Source organism: Anas acuta, chromosome 1 (genome assembly GCF_963932015.1).
Source record: "Anas acuta chromosome 1, bAnaAcu1.1, whole genome shotgun sequence".
In the NCBI taxonomy this organism is placed as follows: Eukaryota; Metazoa; Chordata; class Aves; order Anseriformes; family Anatidae; genus Anas; species Anas acuta.
Window position 1 is genome coordinate 105589969 of NC_088979.1, and position 18958 is coordinate 105608926.

General features: G+C 34.8%; 1 long non-coding RNA gene across 1 annotated transcript in view; it reads right to left on the reverse strand.

Moving 5' to 3' along the window:
* The window catches only part of LOC137860661 (uncharacterized), a 170589-nt gene that overhangs the window by 68433 nt on the left and 83198 nt on the right, over positions 1-18958 (reverse strand). The window contains exon 6 of the long non-coding RNA XR_011099122.1: positions 11964-12041. This is a non-coding gene — a long non-coding RNA (uncharacterized lncRNA). The remainder of the gene's footprint in view (positions 1-11963; positions 12042-18958) is intronic.

Genomic DNA, 18958 nt, shown 5'->3' on the forward strand with positions numbered 1-18958 from the left:
AAGAGCTTACATCAGAAGTGAGTGCATTTCACATCATTTGAGATACGGCAAAAGTCAATTACAAGGAGAAAATCAATCCTTGAAATTGATGTCTAAGAAATGTGCTTGGCAAGCCACTCATTTGCCAAATCAAGCCCCTTTTGAAGCTTGACCATCTGCAGCAAGTGGGGATATCTGGAGTAGAGCACTTTTTAGAATATGGAAAAAAGCCCACAGGGCATCAATTAGACATTCTGACCCATAACATATTTTAAATTAATTTTCAGAAAGTAGCATGTGTGATATTGACAGTAGAATTCTGCCCATATGGTTTAACATTTGGTTGCCTCCAAAGCAGCTTCGAAAGTTTAAACTATTTGCTAATACTTCCGCAATGTTATCTCTTCCTTACCTTTATTTTTGAGAGGTAAGCTTTCAAAAGTTCTCAATTTCTTCAACTGGAGAAGATGCATTACACTTGGTTTCCAGATATGGAAATATCACTGAAAAATATGACTGTGGTACCTATGTGAGTTCAAGTAATTTCAATAGTTTCTTAACAAAGAAAATCTCCTTTACAGGAGCTGAGAAAACCTAAAAGGAAAATTATCCTTCTGGTCCCAGCATCTATGTTTTCTTTTGCCTTTTTTACTTTTGGGGTGATTCAGATAACAAATATCCCCAGCTGGTCCTGCTACAGTAAATTTTCTAAAATTAAGTTAAAACCAAGCCTGCTACACTCATATATATTTTGTAATGTTGTGTTCTAGAGGGGCACTGGCACACAATTTTATCTGCAACATTATTTTTCCAGCATTTGTGACAAACTATAAACCATACGTCTGAATTTTTAAACGGAGGACTTTCTCATTATGAAGCAAGTGAAAGCAGGATTCTGCTATTGTAAACTAACAGCAAACTTGCTCTTAAAGCATATTTCTAGTGGTTCTCATTTTACTGCAAATGTAAATTCAAAGAGATGGATGTTTCTATCATCCCAGCACCACTACAGAATTAAAATATCAGCAATATCCATGAATTACATGGGCCTCATCAACACTTTTTACAGCAATTGAGATAGCATTTTATATTTTTTGTGTACAAACAGCAATAAATATACTTATGAGTACTGATCTTTATTACTGCTAAGATTAAGCAGCTCTTATGTTCTTGGCCTTGCACAAAAGAAAAAAAAAATCATGAATTCTTAACAAGAAGTTTCTACAATAATCACAATATATTTAAGAAGTCGTAATCTTGAATTTTTTCAAGGAACTTATTGAGCCTTGGGTGAACACGAGGATATCTGGGAACAAATTCAGTGTAAATGTATCATGTTATTTGTTAGTTCCAAAGCACCTGAAAGATGCTATCTGCTACTACATGTATACATCTTTTAAGATTAGACCTCAGACCACTAGGAAATGGCCTACCCTTCAGCAGTAACAAGAAAGTAAGGATGCCCTTTACTCTTTTGTGGTTTGAAAAAGCTAACATAGAATTTGAAGGACTCTGTTCTTACACCTAGGATGCACTTAGACTACAGGTCTCTTTTCTGACAGAAATCATGACCAAGCTTCCACGAACAAGTCCCAGGAGGGGTGTATTCTCTGAACACTGCAACACACGTATGCATTCTTCAGAAGAGATGACAGAAGCACAGCAGATTCAGAATCATTCCATTGATTTTCAGAAATTGAAAGATTCTCTACCTAAGGACTAAAATGAACCAAGGAAAAGACCAAATGGAAACTAAAACACAGACTTTTTTTTTTTTTTTTTAAGTCATCTTTTTCTCTTCTCCATTCTATGGAATTTTCTGCTACCCACATATCAATCTGGGAGCATTTAATTGATGATCTATCTACAAGTTAAAAAAGAAAAACAAACAAAACCCTGAAATTTTCATTCAACAACTGATAATCTGTTATCTGGATGAGTTTATACCAAAACAAAACAAAACACAGTTGTATTCAATAAGGCAAAGCTTTGGTTGAAGTTCTCACTACTTTTAATGTGGCATGACATACCAGTAACTAGATGAAGAATCTGATTATTAATTTGGGATTAAAGCCAATTTATTCTTACTTTTAAGTATTTTATGCAGTCTTTCCTGTCCAAAACATTATACCAGGCCAAATTAAATTGGTTCAATATTAATTTAGTTACAGTGGTGCAAAACACCTGTGTAGATACACTTAAATTGTTTTAAAACTGAAACATCAGCCTAGGTTAAATTGATTCCTTTTAAGATTAAACAAAATCAATATGCCAGCTATCTTTAACCTGTTTAATCCACTAAGTAAATTAGTTTTAAAACCTAATAATTTAACAGCACGTGTGAGACTAGTGTTTATCATGATGTTCACCATTCTCTTCCTATTTCCTGGTAGCTGCCTGCTTCTCAGCCAATGTCCATCTGCCATATTTCTTGCACAAACTCCTGTCTCCTTTGAAACCTGTAACTTGGACCTTGTACAAGATCTGGCATTGCAGAGGTGCTGTCAATGAGAGGGACTCAAGGGATAATCATGACAATCACAGCATTAAAACTGCATAACACTGCATGCAATGGTGGCCTGTTTAGACAAAAAAAAAAAATCTGAATTGGTGGGAAGATTAAATAACTTGCAGTCTTCTTGTCAGTGTTTTTAAATTGCTGTCTCTAAACTATAAATCCATATATGGTGAATTAAAGATGAAAGAAAAATGACAAGAATCCGTATGAAGGCTTAAGCTTCTAATGGATTAAAACAAAATATATAAAAAAATCACCATTACCTTATGTTCAGAGAGAATGAAATTACAAGTAACTAGATGATTTGTAACTTCAAGCAGAATAACATTTTCCCAATTAGGTGCAAGAAAGCATACTGTTTCTTGTAGTTGATTCTCAAGGTCTCATTCCTTGTAAGTGCAAAAACCCACCAGATAGCAAGAACTGTGAAAAGGGATCATATGAGTTTGACAGCTCCACTAAAGAAACATCATAAAATTGCTTTCTGGTTGCTGTCTTGTAGCTAATAAGTGGCACAAGCTTGGGAAGGGGAAAATAATTAAATTCTTATGATAAAATCTAAATTTGATTTTGCTATGGAATAACTTATGGTTCAATTGCTCTAATCTTTACCACTGTTAAAAAAAAAAAAAAAAAAAAAAAAAAAAAAAAAAAAGTGTTATAAATGTTATATCTTATTTACTTCATGTTTTTCAAAGCAAGAACCCTTTTCAAGATATGCATCAGTAATTTTCAATATTGAATTAGGAAACTCTTGTCTTTGATAGCCACATAATAAGTGGAGGATAGTGAATCCTTTTGCATGACTTATTCCAATAAAATATTATCAGTCACCAATAAATACATGCCATCAAGTATTTCTTTCTTGCAACATTTAAAAGCAGCCAGCAACTTAAAGAAACGTAGCAGGAGAGAAATATTAAACTGCAACATTTAAATAAAAAAAAAAAGGTACCAGGAAATATTTTAGGAACATGGTAAATGATGAGAAGAGCACGAAAGCAGTATTTCCCAGCCAGACAAACCTGTACTTCTTGTAAACATTATGCAGACATTGCATTAAGATGTCTCCTGTCATAGCATGGAATGATTGATAAAAATGATTTAGGGTCCAGACAGCAATAGTACAGAGCAAAAAACATGGGGGCGGGGGGCAGGCAGAGGGCAGAAATCCTTTTAGATTGACCTTTAACTGATAAATTGATGATGTCCTCATTAGCAGCAACCCTGCTGCTTGCCCTCAATAAAAGATAATGTCCTGCTGTTAACACTATTCCCGTTTCTGTGATTTAACACTACTATTACAGTGCAGATTCTATTTAAATGGATTAAGGTTTAAATTAAGATAAAATATTATTGGGTCTGCAGTGTTTGTCTCTGAACCAAGCAGTATGCTTTCATTGCCTGTGACTGGAAATCAGCAAGCTATAGGGGCATTTATCAGATGATATTAACGCCAAGGTTTTCACAAGGAAGTACCTATACAATACCCAATTTGTTTAGAATGTTCTTGGTAATATATCACAGATGGTCTGTTTATGATTAACTGTTTAATGCATAGTTACCCATAGCTTAATCCTTCTTGAGGAAAAAATAATACTAGAATTCCAGTATTTTCTTAGAATGCAAAATTTGTAGGGTTCACAACGTAGTTAGATAATAGAACAGATTACCTGTTATACACAATGGAAACACCATGCAATTTTTTATTTTGCATGGTTATCAGTGCCATCTGCAATGATCAAAAATACAGAAAGAGATGCATCATTATTAATCTGTGACTTGATTTAGCAACACATTGGTTATTTTTTGAAAAATCATTTTAAACAAAGAAGCCTAAGACTTTCAGTTTTATCCCCAGATGTGCTTACCTTTCAAAACATGATTCTGTAAGTCAATTTATATTTTAAAGATAAAGGACCAAAATTCTATACTATAACAAATATATTTAGAGATTTGTCTAATTAAACCTAGTTAGAGAGTTATTTTAATTATTTAAATACATGCTGATTCAGCCTCTAGGCTTATTTATTAACTCCAGACAGATAGGAATTCTCTACATTGGTTTTGGTCTGCTATTTTTTAGATAACTTAGGGACTATCTCTACAGAACGGAAACTCTTGTGGTTTAACCCCAGCAGGCGGCTCAGTACCACACAGCTGCTCACTCGCTCTCCCCAGGTAGAACGGGGGAGAGAATCAGAAAGGCAAAAGTAGGAGAATTCATGTGTTAAGATAAAAACTGTTCACAAGGTAAAGCAAAAGCCACATGCACAAGCAAGGCAGAAGAAGGAATTCCTTCTCTGCTTCCCTCTGGCAGGCAGGTATCAGCCACTTCCTGGAAAGCAAGGTTATTTTGATTTCCAGCTAGGTGGAAGTAAATGGGCATCATCCTGACCTCACAACCTACTGCAGTCCCTATGGGCACTAATTGTCAGTGTGGTCTTTTGGAGCTGCCAGGAATGACCACCTGGGTGATGACACAGGGGCACTTGTGGGCCCCGCCCTGGGAATCATACTGGGGACAGGCAGGAGGCAGGTTTCTCCTCACTCTGCCCCTGCTCACTGTGGGGCAGCCAGGAGATAGGAGCCAGAGCTTCAGAATCTGCCTTCCTTGGAGACATGCATGTGACCACAGGGCGCTGAAAGAGACCAGGGCAGGAAGGCCAAGGCTCAGATGGTGGGTGGGCTCCTGAGGTGCTCTGGCACAGGGTTTTGCCACACAGGGGTCTCCCATTCCCCTTGTCTTCCTGCATGTAGCAGAGGGGAGACCAAGTGACCTCCACTCTCTCTCCAGGCTCCTTTTCTATCATTTTATAAGTCTTTAGTCCCACTGGATCAGCTCCCACAAGTGCCCTTTCTCTTCCACTATGCTAAGCAGGGCTTTAATCAAAAGGTTCTCTACTCCATCCTGGATTCTTTCTAGGGGGAGGAAGGAAAGAATGGGGGTGGTGGGAAATCACATGTAATCGCAAGAAACAGCTGTCACTGGAGAAAGGTAGGCAAGTAAGGTAGGGAGTGACATGAATAACAATATCCAAAAGACTTGAATAATGTGAAATTATTCAAAGTGAACTTTCAGATAGAACTCGTATCAGTTGAGAAATTTGTGGGGTTTGCCTTTTACCATAAATTATTTTAAAGAACATCTTTCCTTTCTTCAATTAATTTGTACCTGTCATTGTTGTTTGTTTTTTTAATCTTTTTTTCCAGACAAAAGCAGAGAAGAGTCTGCAAGTGTTAGGAAGTAGCCCGTGTTTGCAAGAAGCACTTGGGCAAGATTATACAGGATTCATAATCCCATTTAAGTTTGAGAAACTTCATTAAATTTCATTTTGCCACTTTCCCAGGAGAATTTCAGATCCACATGAAATGGTCCAGTACTGCTACTGAATGTGGAATAAGTTTACCAAGAGGAACGGCAGCAATCATTCCTTTGGTGCTGAAAAACAGAAACTCAAAGTCTGTATAATCTTAATCATTCAAAATTTTCATATAAACTCTTGTTTGACTTTCGCAGGTATTTTGTGAACCTTAAGCAAGAAAGTCTAATTCTGTCCCTATCCAAGTATGCAAAATATATTTATGTAGCCCCGCGGAAATTATACATTTTTTAATATTACCTCAAGCTGATTGCAACATTTACAACTACATATTCCACATTGTGTGCATTCACGTGTAAAAATTGTATTTATTATCAATATTCTTCACTTCAACTAGTGAAGAATTGAACTTACTTCAATTACATTGCTTTAGATATACATGTATATACTCTGGAAAAATATTTATTAAAATAAAAACAGTGGATTAATAACAACCTTTGAAAAGATAACACAGTGGATTAAGAGCATACTTTCAATTATTCAGTTACATACACATGATCTCTTTCACACAGTTGTTAACAGTAGGAGGCTATTTTATAATTTTATAAGCTTAGTGAGAATGAGAAAAAAATATCTTTAGATTAATACTGTAATTACTATCTGTTCTATTTCTGTAGTTACCCTTGTTATTTTTTTTCAGGAAAAATAACTTGAAAATTTCAAATATTTTGATGTTGCAGCTTTTTTAAAGTGACAAAACTTTACAGTGCTTTTCAGCTCTTCTGTCCATAAATGTCAAATAGTGCTAAAAGTAGGAAATTTTAGAGAATGTTTAAAATAACTTTTCAGTGTTAAACTGAATCCCCAGGGAACACTTTTAGAGGTTCTTTACTATGGTTTGTTTTAAAAGTTGATTAATACTGTAATTAGTGATAATTTTTGGAGGACTGCATTGAAAAAACACCTAGTCTTGGTTAAATTAATATTAATTTGTATTACTAGTCTTTTCAGAAAGCATTACTGAGTTCAGTGTGTGTCAGTAGGAATTAAAGATGTTCTGAGCTGGTTTTAAGACCATCTAAGCATGTATTATAGTCAGTATACACCCTGGCACCACAGAAATAACTAGCACGATTCCCACTGATTTGTTCTGTTCTTGCCATACAGTTCTTTATTCCCTAATTGTTCTAGTGTTGGAAGTCTCTTACTGTAAATGCTACTCTTGCCCTTTCAAGCAGAGTTGGATGTATTCCAATTGTCCTTAATATTTTATTATTACTTGTATAACTCCATCAGCATGGTGTGAATTTCCAGTCATTGGTTCACAATATCATTTACCCACACTCAGATTCTAGAAAGCATTTGCTGGGATTTCTTTGCTATGTAGAATTATGGGTTGTGAACACAACATCAACGCAACTAAAGGTCCTCAAATACTGTGATGTACTATTTGCCAGGTACTTTAGCAATTTATGTTGTGGCCCTTCTCATTGTTCTGCAATTATTTTTGCTTGAGTGACTGTTACATGCAAGTTGGGTAAGCTTTACAACATGAGAAGACAAAAGGTATAAGATTAAAAGCAGGAAAAAAAAAGTCAAAGGAAAAAAAAAAAAAAAACAACCAAAACAAACCTGTCTCCACCACCTCACCACACCCCAAGCCCTCACATCATATAAGAAACCATGTAGGTACAGATACATTTATACTAGATTTGAAAACCCAGACTATTAGTAAGGTGCTGTACTTTAGGATAACCACTAGTTCATCAGCTCCATATAGCAGACTGCCATCATGGTAACACCTTGAAGAAAATCTGTATGCAGAGGGAATGTAACACCACAGCCACATCCTTCCTTTAGCTATGGAAATAACGCTCTGACATGTGTGAAGAGGGGAGGTAGTCCAATAGTCATCTCTAGCAAAGGCAACATTTTATAATAATTTCTAAAGCAAAAGGAAGCAGGCATAACTCACACTTAAAAGAAGTCTCTGTTGAGATGGACAAGTTGGAATGCAGAAATATGTGTAAGAGGACATGCAGATACGAGTTTGTTGATGTAAGTTAAATACACAAGAGCTAAGGGAGGCATGAAAATATACGAATTTAAGTATTTTTAATTGATTATACCTACATTCTGCAAGGACATAGCTGTTATCCAGGAATAATTGGCTATAATGTTGAACACATGTATGACAATAGCTCCTGTTTTAGATATTTTAGAAAGAAACAAATATGAAGAGAGCAAAGAGATCAAGATGAGTAAAGAAGTTGAAATAACTTCCCAAATGTCATAAAACTGAGTTTCCTGACAAAGAACGGAATTACTCAAGTGTGTAAGACAATCTGTTTCACAAGAATAGTGTAAAATAATTTGGAGACTGAGACTTGACTAAGATCATTAAAAAGACATACGGTCTTTTGAAAAGGTAGCATTTTTGGAAACATAAAGGTGTTAGATTCCTTCTCTCCCTAGAGTTAGTTTTGGAGATTTAATTCTGATGCTGCATGAAGTGTTTCAAAGGTCACAACATCACATTCAAAAGCAACAATCCACATGCAGTTTTTTCCTAACAGTTACAAAAAAAAATCTTACCTATGATTCACATAGGCTTGTGAATCCTTACGGAAAACCCCAAGCCTCATATGTGAGCACCTCCTGAGGGAAAATTAGTCATTTCACATAGCACTAATGATAGCTTGCCAGTGTTAAATTAATGGCATCCTTGGGGAGAAAGGTAATAACATTTTTTCTGATTAACCTAACTGGCTGCAGAACTCCACTGTAGTTCTGTTCAAATTCATCAGCAAAGCCATTTTTTGTATTGTGCCTTGTGTTGGGAACCTCGATTCTCAGAGCTGAAAGGGCAAATGCCAGTTTCTGGTGTTCTGCTGGTTTCTGTAATTACTTATGATCACAAACTACATTTATTCTCATAAGATTTAGCTAAGATGTAAAATCCAATGATATCCCATAAATCCTCAAAATAACTTTTTACATCAACAAGTCATTTGCTTGGTTTTCTTAAGTCCATCAGTCACTTCTAGTATGAAAGACACTGTAGGAACTGAAGACAAATTAGGAAGCTGAAACACGAAGCAGTACACACAGGTTACAACAATGCAGTTGTCCAGGTGAAGAGTTTATATACCTATTCATTTAATTTGCACTGCATTTTTGCTTCACAAGATTTAACAAGTTTCTTGTTAGAAGAAACTGAATAAAAAAAGAAAATGAGTGCGAACATTTTCTTTCAGGATTTTCTTTTTAATACACTGCTATGCTATTTATATGTGTACAGTCATATAAAAGGAGTAGTCAAAATATTCCTAAGGAATTCTGTGCAGTATGATGGTAAAATGGAAACGAAAGGAGTATATAATGACAATAACAATTAAGATTTCAGAATGCAGTGAGGACACATTTGTTCTTGTTCTCTTCAAAACATCTCTGTGCTACAATTCTTTAACACTTTGAACTAAGTTTTGTATCGATTTATTATCAATTATAATAAAGTTTATAGATAGATTATGACACCTGATGCAAAAATGAAGTTGCATCACACAAATATGAGTGTTATCAATAACAACAAGGTAACCTGTCAGAAAAGAGAAGTGAAGATGAATTTTATAAGAAGAGTTAGATCCTACTCTTTTTTCTCCTGACAGATCCTCTGGGTCACATCCTCTCTTTTACTTTGTGTTTGAGACTTCTTTAGGACTTTGTCTACACAAAGATGAAATAGAAGCCTCAGCAGTCAACCCACTTTATTCAATTACAACCATTACTGAAATACAATGAGCAATGTTTAGTCCACATGTGAAAAGTGAGGGAAAATTTACTTCAGTGAAATGTAGTACCACTATCCAGTTTGGAACTTGATGGTAAGAGTGTCAGCTTTGTATAGCAATATAAACTGTGAGAACATAAATGAAACAAGACTTCTAACACTAATTCTGGAGAGGTGTATTTAGAACTTTATTTTTTTTTTATTAAGCTAATTCCCTACTAAAGCACCTTGCATTTTTCTTGATAAGTCAATATGAGTCACTTCAAACCCTATTACCCATGAGAACTTAATTTAAAATTCATGGGAGACTACTATCTAATGATTCATTTCATTAATAACTCGTATCCCTAGTTTCTAGGCCACAAATGCTCCAGACTCTGAAAGCTTACCCCAGTTGTTCATAAGAACATTTTAATTGCCTCATTTTTAGCAAACACAGAAGGCTAGATCAGTCTCTGAAGTTCACAACAATTGTGTAGAGAAACCTTTAAGTGCATTCAAAGAGAATCCATATGCACTGCTGATACAGGGTTGCCCCTGCTGCCATCCACAGGAAAACAACCTCTATTTTAAACTGTCACCTCATTTTTTGAATATATAGTAAGAAAGGTAGCAACAAAGATTTGACAGCTGCAACTATGAGAAAATGAGAAACGATGACAATTTAAAGAATGACAAGGAGGCTAGACTCAAAAGACAAAATGAACAAAACCTTAACCATGATTCTCCTATAAGTGAAGATAACTCAAAAGAATTTTTGTTTCTGTTCTTAGGTGTGTACTTCTAAAATCAGAGCTTTGTGCGAAGACTATCTCAGTTAATACCCAATTTTTGATATACATAGAACTATCCTGACTTGCACATACCCATGCGAGAAGTTGATAAATCAAGGTTACTGCAGATACTTAATACCTGAAGCAAAAAAGCCCCAAGTGATTAACATCGTGCATTCCTGCAGATGGTCTCAAGGATGACCCTATAAAGCACACCACGACGCTGTTTGGGCCACCACTACAGGGAGCTCTGCATGCAGCAGCTGGTGTGACTCCTAACCAGAGAGTAGGTTGGGGTTTGCAAATACATCCCACATGATCCAGGGCTTCCTTTTACTGGTAGGTGTTTAAACTATCAAGTCAGAGTTAATCACGTGTTTAAACTCAGAATTACCACTAAAACTGGGCTTAGTGAAACATCTCATATACTCTTTTCTGTAGCAAACATAGTAGTTCTGCTTTCTCTGCCAGGAAGCACAGCATTCACTGCAAGCTTTTTAAAAAGATATACAGAAAGTTCAGTCATGTTACTTCTGAGACAATCTTTGAAATTACATTTAACTCTTATGAGATCATCTAGAAACTGCCCCAGCACAGTATGTCATGAGCCCCAGTCTTCCAAGCTGACAGAAGTCTTCTGAATGTCACCCAAATGACATTTGGATGCTGGCGAGGAGCTCTCAGAGGTGGTATACCAAATATCCCTTTCATCTCTCTAGTCATTTTAGAGAGGTGACAAGATGCATTTCAGTCTCCAGATCCATTTATGTCTTAGAAATCAACTGAGTAAGCAATGCAATAAGCTTTTGAAGTGGATGCAATTTAGATTTTTTACATTTTTGGTGCTGAACCAAGCCCCCTGTATCCACTACTTTGTATGTGGTCAGGAATTAGACATGTTCTGCAGATTCTCCCTTCTCTCATTTCATGCGAGTTTCAGCAGATTATCTAAGTATGTTGTTATTCAAGGAAACATAGTTGTAACATGTGACAGTTATATTTATGTGGTGCAAATAAGCTGGATAAAAAGCCTTACATAGTAAATGCATTTGAATAACACAGAAAAAGCATAAGGAGCATTCAGCCTCATCTTACATGTCTAACTAAAGCTTCTCATGATGCTTCATTCCTCTATAGTAACTCAAAAGTGAATTAAAAGCCAAGAAATTACTATGTTTCTAAATAAATCATTTCTGAAAAAGACAATCTCATAACCAGAGGAAAGTCATTAAGCTGAAAATCCATGCTGAGCTGTGAAGTGCATTATATATTCCTTGATGTATTAACAGCAAGGGAGTTATTAAAGCAAAGTATCACAGAATATTCAATAAACTCTACATCAATAAAATTTACATTTTTCCCCAGAATTGAATGTTTATAGACTTTTTTAAAATTATTTCTTAAGAGAATTTAATCTTAAACAAACAGTACGTAACTATATCTTGAAGGCAATACAGCATCTTGTTAGTAAAATGTCTAAGACACAGCATCGCTGCTACATGGGCACAAAGAAGTTGGGGGAACTACGTGATATACTTAACAGAAGAAACAAATCAGAAGAAAGAAATTAATCTTCTTACCTTCACAATTAATCACCATCTGAAATCATTCTAGAGGTCTATTTGGACTTTCTCTTTGTTTGGTGTGGTTATTTTTCCCTAAAGAAAGAAGAAAATAATTGTTTTCATTACTACTTCACAGGAAATGTTATGCTGTTTAACAGCAGGAACATTATTGTTTATTGATCTTTCATTTAATTTAGAGATATAGTTAAAGACAATTGATTTAGGTAAAACGAGAATAAGGGAAAGAAAAAGAAAGAATAAAATCTTACTCTGTTTTCCATAGTTTGCACATCAACCATATTATCCTAATGAATGAATTAAAGCATCCCAACACTATAAATTATCTTTACTACCTGGGACTATTAAAAATATCAACGGAACTCTGTCCATTATCATCTTCTGGAAATAAACCATTTTTTTATTTGCTTATTACAGCCCCCCCAAACGTACCCTGACCTTTGAGATGTATTCACTTACTAATTGAAAAATGACACTAATAAAGTTACAAATTTCTGATGTGAAATTTCTCTTAAATAGGGACAACAAAATTACATGACTGAGATACTTTCCCTGAACAAAAGGTGTACTGCTCAGTAATGCCTTTCATGTAGGAAGGTGATGTTCTTCTGTAAGAGAACTTGTTTTACCAGCTTGTAAAAATAGCATGCCATTCCTACACATAGTCCCTTCCCTCCAATGCCTTCAGAAGGCATTTGGAAATTATCTGAATGCCCTGGAAAAAGCCTGGGAAAAGACAGATCTGTCTATCACATTCAAAGAACTCTTAAAATATACACAAAAAGATGGTGGGAAAGAGTTCTTCTGAACACCTCTCCCTCTGACTGCTGACAGCCTCATGCAGCTTCTAGATGAAAAGTCCCTAAGTGATAGCTTAGAAACCAAATGCCCTCCTAAGCACAAAGGTATGGTTGTTTTTTTTCCAAGTTTTAATAACTTGTTTTCAAATTCTAAACTTCTTATTTAGTTTAATATTAAATAACAAAGTGATTCTATGCTGTTAAAAGTTTGGGCTAGTAAACCCCATGCTCAGCTATATGGAGATTTTAAGTCCAGTTTCAGCACTGGATGGAAGCAATCCTTGAGCAGGCTAACAAGCAACATGAGTCACTGCAAGAGCTGAGCACAATGGAAGCATTCTTTATAGAGAAAATGGGTTAAGTTCTTTATAACCTGTCAGATCATCACAGTCTATGACAGACGCTGTTCAGACCTTCAGAATACATGAAATACCTGGTAGTGATGCTCACTGTTAACGTAGTACTAAAAGTGTTAGGTGATTTTAGCCCTACGCTTTTTGAGTTCTTCTAAACTTAAGTACAACTATGAAACTGGCCTTTTTTTTTTTTTTTCCTTTCTGTAAGCTTATGCTATGATTTTCTGACTGAGGTCAGAATTTTGTCAATAGACTAGTAACTTTATACTTAATCATGCCAGCCAGATCTGGTTATGTCACTGACAAGTAGTTGTCTTAAAAACAAGGCTATTTGTCAGTAAGAGTAAACCTTTACCCTTTGAACAGAAACCACGCAGCAATGCTACAGAACACCATACAATGGAAAAGACAATAAAAACAAAGAAAATGGATTATTATAAGATGCATCCAAACTATAGCAGAGTCATAACTAGGAGTTTCTCTGACAAGACAAAACAAAAAAGATTATATTATGTAATTATTTTCAGATTGTGTAGCTGATGCAGAAAATTTCAGAAATAATTGTACATTTATTAGTAGTTTGTAAGAGCAAGAAACTGCAACTCCATCTGTTTTTTTGGGGAAAGAAAAAAAACAGCCTTCACTATCAGATTTTCTTTTCCTAAATTGTGGATGCATTTCATAACATTTTATACATTAGAACATATTGCATGCTAATCAAAAAACTATTTTGTACTGTGTATATTCATATTCCTTATGTTTGTATTGATGTGTTTATTTGTAAAAGAGATTATCTTAAATGTATTTTTCTTCCATATATTGAACACAAATGATCTTATTGTTGTGTTCCAAGATAATAAATTTTTATACATTAAGTTTGATAGTCTATCAAAGTCTAAAGCACTTAAATTCATTTTAAATGAAAAGAATTAAAAAAAAAAATTAAAGCTAAAAAGGTCTTAAAGATGAATAGATGATTTTGTGAGCAATGCTTATAAAATTATTACTGTCAAACGTGTGATTCTCATCACAAGATTAAACCTATACAAAAGATTCGAAAACATACTTCAGCTGCAAGTAAATGAGAAATCAATCAAAAGATGATATAAATGAGTGACCTAGCTATAAGAAAAAAACAACCAAACAAACAAACAAAAAACGTGTGTTGTACTTTGTTGTACTTATGGATGCTTTTTTATTATTATTATTATAAATTAATTTTTAAATGGAAAAGCTGACCATTCATTTTATCTACTTTTGTTGTAATTGGAGAAGTTTGACTATTAGTAGTCTTTGTTAAATAAAAGCCTTGAGATCACACAGACAGTGTTAAAACTCTCAATATATTTGCTTAAGAGAAAAAACATAATGGTAGCTGGGCTTATCAGTAGGAAAACTACATAGATATTGTTAGGCAAATACAAACCTAAGTGCCCAATAATATATTTTAATAAGTTAAAGTACCGTGTCCACTCCAAAAGCTCTTAAAGAATGTGAAAGTGTATTATGAAGAATTGATTTTCTTTTTGTAGTTGTATAAAACAGAAGGCAAGTCATCTTAATTCATGTTACCATAAAATCGGCAAGTCCTAGTCTTGGACCAAGGCTAACACTAAATACAGAAATAGCTCCAGAGGAACAAGAAAGCAGGGGAGAAAAATCTGAGGTCTACTTTAAATACAATTGCTATCTATCTACATGTAATACATCTTAATTTACTTTTTAAATAAAGGATCTTACTGCTGTTATTGTAGTTGTTCTTACTATTATTAACATTGGATGTTTCCATGAAATCCTTGTCATGCTCTATTACAATTTCATGCAAGAAAAGGAATATTCATGGCAACTTCCTAGGGAATGTGCACATAAGCACAGTAGTCATTTAACACTTGATTATAAATTTCTGATCCTACTAAAGTCAAGATTTTTACATACATGGACAGAGATCTGTTGAAGGTGCATGCAATTGCTGAAATGGAGAAAGAGGAGAGAAGAACTAGGAGGAGTTTGGTAGGACCCTGGTGACTGAAATGCAGGGAAATATTAGAAATGAGAAAAGTAAACTGCATGAGATTTGTGTCATTTTGTCATCTTTAAAATGTAATAAGTCAAACAAAATGTAAGGTTGTTTTTTGGTTTTTTATTTTTTTTTAATGTTTATTTTAGTAAGACCTCACTGTCAAAGGCAGTCACAGGGAAAAAAATATAAATTGCCTTTGTGTGTTATTGATCAAATAAAGCCTAAAAAAAAAAATTGAAGCATTAAATAATCAGCAACAGTTCACATTTTTTGAACAGTCTTTGTAAATTTCTAGTAGATGGAACACTCAAAATAAAAACTCAGAAATTTGATGTCAAGGCTCAATTTTACTGTTAATGTGCTACAGCTTGAAGTCACCAATACTGACAAATCTGTCACGGTGTTGGAGCATACCGCTGCATTCTTGAAACTGTTCTTCTATGCTGACTTTTACAGGTTTCAAGAGCACCATTTTTATATGTGCAGTCAGGAAGTGTTATAGATCCTTAATTATTCTGAAAATCAAATCCGGTACACCTGCTGTGAGACACCTAAACTGAAGGAAAGTGAAATCTGCTATAACTTCTGGGAGAAAAAAATATATAATAATAATAATAATAATAAAGCTTTACTATATTAATCTGTGAAAGATGTATACCACTGGGAACAAACACATTATGATACTTGATGTTATAAATACATACATATGTTTTGTTTTCTTATTATATATACATACGTATATATACTGCAAATGCGTATTTCACATATACGCTTGCCTTTTGTGCGTACTTCTGCATATGTTCTGAAATATTCAACTGGAACTTCCCAAATGAATTCAAAGTACAAATGGGCAACCAGTCATTCTTTAACCATTCCCTAATTTTTAAAATGAGGTGGAAAGAATTAATGAGGTGTTTAAAGTTTGAACTCCTCAGTTTTATCAGTAAGTTAAGGAATGATTATTTATGTCAAAATACAATGTGTCTGGGTGAAGCTATTTTTGCTTGGAGTAAAATACCAGCTTCAGTTATAAAATGCAGGTTTTGAGCATTCAGCTGATTTCTGTCATCAGGTGTCCCTACTGAAATTAACCAGTCTCAGAAAGAAAGAATGCTACCTAATATGAGTCAGGGCTCATACTTTATCTCAAAATACCATTAAAAGAAAAACAAAGTAAGCTTTATATTTTCATGCAAGAGTTTATAATCAACATTACGTGTGGTTTTGCAATAGCAAAATGATAACCTCAAACACTGAAAAATGTGAACAAAAAGGATATAATGCAATTCTATTACAGAAAAGACAGAAGATTGTCATTATATTTTTTGTTGTTTTTATTTTTTCTTTTAATGCACTGTTCTAAGCATTTGAAAAGCAGCTAAACTGATAGGGAATAACCTTCTTAACAGTCTCCAAGGACACAGAGACTGCAAAAGAGCTGTCTTCTTTTTCAAAGAAAGAAATCCCCAGACTTGCCCCAATGCCACAAATTATCTAATTAGCGAATCTCTTTTAAAACCAGCAGAAAAAAAAATGCTTTGTATTGTTCATACAATAGCTAAGGAAAGACCAGTTAAAAATCCATTATATAGACTTGTGAAAAAAAAAATAATAATTAATTAATGATGAGCAGCACTTACTAATGATGATACCCACTGCAGTGGGCAGCGCAATGTGCAATTATATGACCAATAAAGCTTTCTTCATCTTTTTCTTCTCATAGACCTTTTTCTCTGGTATCAATGAACAGAAAATACTGTATATAATGTGTTTGTACAAATGATATCAGCTAAAGAAATACAGATTATGAGAGGTTTTTCATTCCTCCTCCAGACAGTAGAGATTAACTACAAAGTTCATAGGTCACACACAATGCTTTCCAAATGCATTATGGATTTAATCCTCTCCCCCAGTGTCCAAAGTAGGAGGGTAAGATAGGGTATAATGATATAGCAAGGAACTGGCTTGTTGCTCAGCTTTTTGCTTGAAAGTGCACAATTGAAATCACAGTGTCACAGACTAGGTCAGCAATAATTAGCAGTATTTTCGTAGAGCTCAGTGCAAAACACGAAGAAACAATCCTTGGAGCATCTCCCTTATGGAGGCACAAAGGGCATATGTTCTGCTTATGTTTTCAGTGATGTATGTACTGCAGACAATGGAGACATTTTTTGTTTTAGGGAAAACAAGGTAACAATCTACCAGGCAGGAAGATACAGCTACCATGCAACAAGAAAATTGAACTGTTTTTCCACCTTTATATTTAATTAAGCTGATTTAAAGCTTAAGCTGTAAAGGCCACTAAAATGCTGTTATTATCCAAAAAAAAAAAGGGGGGGGGGGGGTAGGGAGGGGGGAAAGGAGGGGATTGTGCCATGCATACAGGCTACAGAAATAAGCTACAGAAACATGCTAAATTAAATCTACATGAATGACAAGCATAAGAAGTTCCATAGAAATAAAATCCAATTTAAGGCCTTGCAAACTACTTCAACACAGCAGGAAATTAAATTTTTCTTTCATACAGGATTTTTATATAAATTGTGTCAGAATGCTCAAGCCTACTGGAAACATTACATGGGATGTGGATCCGGCAATGAAAACTGAGATTTGTGTATCTTAACTGCACAGCATGGACCTTCTTGCCTGCGATATTCAGAGGTCTGCTCTCATCATTCAGGATAAACAAGGGTTCATGTGTATACCAGGGGGCAGCTTCTCAGCTGATGCAAAGAAGAACAGCACTGCTGGCTTCTGTGACAAATGATGTTTTTTATAATTAAAGAGTTATGACTCTATTCCTTTTCAAACCTAACATTTTTATACTAAAAATGCTAGAAATCCTTTTAAAAAATAAACTGATTAGAGAATACGAGAAAAAAAAAAAAGATGTTCTATTGAGAATTTTCACACATTTCCATATCAATAAGATAGTCATTCTGTAGATGTTTCCTTATTTAATGGTCTTACATGAATACTCAAGCAAATCAGTTTATGCAAAGGAATTCCAAGGAAAGATTATTATATTCAGCAAATACCAGACAATTTTCACAGGCTATGTTTGAGATGTGTTTTTATTGGAAAGCTAAGGTACCCGCATATATATTAAAAAAAAAAAAGCACTTTCTTGCAATGAATTTTCAAACAAAGGTCTTGAAGGGCAGACATAGTCATACCAATTACTTAGAAAGTTAAGTCTAAAAACATTGAAAAGAGAGAGTTCTGCTTCACCTTCTAAACCTTATCACTTGGTCTCCACTTTGTCTTCTTCACGTCAAACTACCCTCTAATACTCTCCTTGCTACCACATACTTCAATCCACCTCTGGAAGCAGTCTGGGGCAGGAACAATTTCCCCCTTGTGCCAGTATAGCACAGGGCACTTCCCGCTTCGGAATTTGCATTCACACAGCTGAACACTGCCTACTTCCAGATGTTAATGTGATCAAGAATAACAGCAAAAAACAAACACATGAAAAGTATAAACAAACAATAAGACCCATTTGGCAAACAAACTCAGATTCAAGTATGAAGCTAGAGTGGCAACTTTGGCCTGAATAAGAAAATAAGAAAAACAAAAAAAAAACCTTACTATTCCACACTGGGAAATGGTGTGAATCTGAATCTTTCCTGTCATACAAAGCCATGGCTGTGCTTGCAGGTGGAAGCAGTAGAGTTCAAGATGTGCCCATATAGAAGGCAAAATGGCTGACATGGCATTCCCAAGTTGATCCAAAATAGTTAGAGTCTATTCACATTTGGTATAAAATCTGTATTTTCACATGGCTTTCTCAGTAGAATAAAATAGTATCTGAAC